Source organism: Pelodiscus sinensis, chromosome 7 (genome assembly GCF_049634645.1).
Source record: "Pelodiscus sinensis isolate JC-2024 chromosome 7, ASM4963464v1, whole genome shotgun sequence".
NCBI lineage: Eukaryota > Metazoa > Chordata > Testudines > Trionychidae > Pelodiscus > Pelodiscus sinensis.
Genome location: NC_134717.1, coordinates 10,242,398 through 10,247,064, shown reverse-complemented (window position 1 = coordinate 10,247,064; position 4,667 = coordinate 10,242,398).

Below are 4,667 nucleotides of genomic sequence, written 5' to 3'. Positions count from 1 at the left end.
TCCAAAATGTGAGAGTGTGGATTAAGAGCAAGCCAGTGGAATGGAACATTGTCACATGTTATTGATTAGAGCTTGTCCATTTTGTATTTTATTTATTTATTGTGCTGAAAGATTTCCCTTTGAAAAATACAGTTTTGTTGAAACAAATTTGTCATCAGAATACCAATTAAAACAAAAAACAAAATTGCAGAAAAATTCTTTAAAAATTATCTTAAATTGATAGCTTCTTATGAAAAGTTTTTTTTCATTTGCATTGAGTTTTTGGTTTAAAAAGCCATACATAACATTTTAATCAAATTAATTCAAAATTTCCCATGTGAAAACGGACTTTTTTTGTTTCACCAAAAATTGAAAGATTTTCATTCAAAATTTCTTGTAGGAAAAATGTCCAGTTTTCCAACCAGTGATTGGAAAATAAAGATTTTCTGTTGCCTAACAAAACCAATGAGAACCTTATGGAAAATTATCCTATGACAGGGATAGAGTGTTATACCAGTATTTTATGTAGTATCAGTGCTCCTAATAGAGAGCATATCAGTAAAAAGAAATGACACCTCAAAGAGAAGCAGTATCTGTCTTTCCTGCACTTCCCAGAAATACTCCCACTTTTACACCCTGTGGCTATAGCTTACTATGAGAGTGGCCCTACTCTGTAGGCTGGGGCAAAGTGGAAGACAGTGATAAAGCTCTGCCTCTTCCCCAAAAATACTCATCACCTTTAGGTGATTGTGTATTCCTGATGGATTTAAGAGACTAATCCTTTAATTCCTCAAAGAGGAGGGACAGTAATTTTGTCTGCTTCTTATGCAAGGCCATGAAAAGGGATTGAGGAAGACTTCTTCCATCCTAGCCCTTTTGTGCATAATGACAAGGCAGAATCTAGCTCTATGTGTCTGGCTCTTGCCCCTTAAGTTAAATAAAGTCTTGTCATTGGGAGGGAGCATGGTCTTAACTATTATTGACCTTCTGTATTCAATTGATGTATAGAACAAAACTATTGTGTATTCAGAAAGCAACTTGGATACTGAAGTACAGCTTATTTAAAAGATCTTTTTAAAATTGATTTGATTGCTTGAGTTTTTTACTTGTGTTAATTTTACCACTGAAGAATGGCCAGCTACCCACATGCCATCTTGACAATATATTTTTACCACCTGCCTTTAAGGTTTCATGCTCCAGTCAAATCCTCCTGGCCAGAGAGGACTGGACTTGGCCTTCTAAATCTTTCAATATTATCCCTTACTTGGACATAAAGGCCACTACTTAGTAAGAGAGGGACACTTTCCCCCACTCCCCAGGAGTGATTATACTGACTTTATAGTACTCCATTTCTGTCAACTTTGGGGAACAAGAAATTGCAGCTGAGGCTCATCCAGATCATAGTTTAATTTGATCTTCTTTCTGTAGATAGGACTAAATATAAGCAAACATTTATCAGATATGAATGTGGGAAGTAATGATATATTACATTATCATTTATAAAATCTTATTATTTTAGTGGTTTGTTTCATGAATTTAATTACTTGTGGTTGGCAATGTTGTACTAGTCACATCATTTTTCTATTCTCACTCCACTTTCTATTTTAAAAAAATATGGATTCATGCATCTCTTTTGTTAATATGCATTATAGAATGCATCTCAAAGTAATTCTAAATGAAAGGGGGGCAAGAAGGAATCGGTTTTAAAAGAATTTACACTAGTTCTTTCTTAATTATTCAAGCCAATGCATCCGTGGCTATTAATGGTTAGTTTGGTGGAAGCTCACTGTTATGTCAGGTATTAGTTCGGTGCCTTAAAGCATCTAAAAAAAAATAGCACCACATAGTATTTGACATGAGTTTGATAATTGATAAACATCTTCTGTGAACCTTCTCCTCTTGTTCTTTCGACATTTCTAAATTGGGAAGTTATGTTTGTCACTTCAGCAAAGAATAAAGAATTCAACTATTCTCTTATCAATCTGCTCTTCCTTGTTTGAAATTTGAGAACATAGAAATCCATATGGCTTCAGAAAAGAACCTGTCTGCCTTTTTTGTTGAAATGCTCATTTGTGGAATAGATCGTATATTATGTAGTTATGGGAAAAATAGAAGTCTTCCTACTCACAATTATAAAATTCTTATCACTTACTGGACTACCTGTAAAATAGACTAAAAAAATACAGTTAGAGATTCCTGTGATTGAGGGGATAGTCAGTTCCCCATCTTTCTCTAATTGTGAGCAAGGGTGCTGTTCAGTTCAGGTTCAACTCTGCTCCCATTCAAGACAATGGCAAAACTTAATTTCAGTGGAGAAGGATCTAACTTTTTAAGGAAAAATATAAGTATCTCAACATATTAATGCAGCAATACATGAGAAGCATGTAATTTATATCTTGGGTAGAGTACAGAAGATGCTGAACAGTTATAGGCGCTTATGCTGCAGTGTTGTGAGGTGATAGATGTAATACTAGCAGGTGAGGTCCGTCGACTAGGCAAAGTCATTTTGCGTAGATTACGCTTATAGGAAATTTCAAGAAATTAAATACATGTAATAGAATTATTTATTAATGTGCTTGCAAAAGGGAAGTAAAAGAACAGTTTTGAATTTGTAGGATTTCAAAATCAAACATTACTCATTTTATTGAATACTTACCATACACATAGTAAATTTGAATCAAAAATTTGTGATGCTTCATTAATCTTTCCATAACTAATTTGAATTATTTTGTGATTGGTAACATTAAACATTTTCTTTGTACTAAAATGACAGTTGAATAGGCAACTTTATTTTAATTTTGTTGGCAAATTTTTTTATGAACTCTAATCATAATTAATAGTCATGACTTTTTTCTGATGGAAAACAAAAATAATTATTTAAACCTTTCACCCACCATATTCTGGTATAAAAAGTAGTGCAGACAGTTAATTTAAGTGCCAGCATTGTTTATGCAAAATTTGATATCTATAGGAAATCATGAAGGATAGGAATAAAGTTTATTTGGTACAAACAAATCCACAAACAAACAAACAAACTCTTCAAACTATAGAATAGATACAGGTACAATAATATAACTACATTGTCAGCTTGAATATGCAATTGCTTTCAATGTTTTGTCTGTAAATACTTTAAACATTTTATTTACTTTCTTTAAAAGACTAATACTAATATGCTAGTGAAAGTACCTGTGAAACATATTTGGTACACACATGATACTTGCCAAAAAAAATCTTCTTAACACAATAAATTAATAAAGTGTACTTTTGTCACCTCCCTGAATCTGATATGTAATACTTTGGAAAATAATTTCCATAACATTTCTGATGAAAACTGAAAAAATCTTCAATCGTTGTTTGTTTTCTCTGCAAAAGTGGAGGCATGAACACTCATTTTCTACATAAACTAAGATTTTCTTTCTTAAAATAAGTTTCTAGCTCTGTGATTAAGAAGAAAATGTGTTTTGAAATAGAGGAGTCTTTCAACTTCAACCTCAGAATGGAGTAATTTTGTTGATTCCCTAGTTATATCTGAACTGAGTAGAGAGATAGCAGCAACGCATGTAAATCAAACATCAAATTGCATTGAACCAGTGGAATAAGTTTAAATCTTAATCAAGACTATAGGCAAAAGGCTATTAGAATTACATGCCATGTTCATGTTTGAGATTTTCCATTCGGAGGAAGGACACACTCTGAATAGGTTGAAAGATAATGACAATAGGGTGGTTAAGAGAAAAAAGCAAACAGCAAGGACAATAAGGCTACATCTGGACAGAGGGGCTATTTCACGATACCAGAAGTATCCTGAAATAGCAATTCTGCATCTTTGAATGCGCTCATTATTCTGAAATATATTTCAAAATAATGGGCACGCTATTCCAGCATCCCTATAACCCTCACTCCATGAGGGCTAAGGAACCTGCTGGAATAGCACTTTCTTTTGAAATTTGGCACTGTGTAAACAGCACCAAATTTTGAAATAAGCTATTTTGAAATAACCTCAAAATAAACTACACAATTTGCGTAGTGCAAATTGTGTAGCTTATTTCGAGGTAAGGATGCTGTGTAGATGCATCCTAAAAGAGCGGAGATGTGAGGGAGAGATTCTTACTAAAATGATAAGATCAAAGTGAATGAAAGAGAAGTGACAAAAAGAAAAATACATTGGTGTGGAAAAGAAACAGCTAGAGGAAGAAGAGGAAGTTTACCACTAGTACTGCAATTTATATTACATCATTAACAAAAGGTCAAATCTGTTAACAAAATTAACAAATATATTCACTTCTCCCTCAGCTTAAGCACTCCTTTTTCTAAAACTGCAAGTGTACGGGCACTCTGGGTTGACAATTCAGTTCTTCAGGGATGCATAAAAGTGAAGCCAGGCAAACAGATAGACTGCACAGAATTCTAAACACAATGATTCTTTACTTAAGGTACAAGGGATATACATATTTAGACAAAATAAACATAGATATTTGCCTACCTCAGTTTCATCACCACTCAGGAGAGCACTTTGGGCTTGAGCAGAGTAACTTCTCAAGGGTTTAAATTAATGTGAGTGAGAGAAAGTCTCTCTCATAACCTCCAGCCCTTTACAGGTGACTCTTTGATCAGCTTCAGCAGGTGATCAAAATCCCTTACCACCCCTCTTACAATTCATTTAAAAACTGGGTTTTGATGGTTTCTAT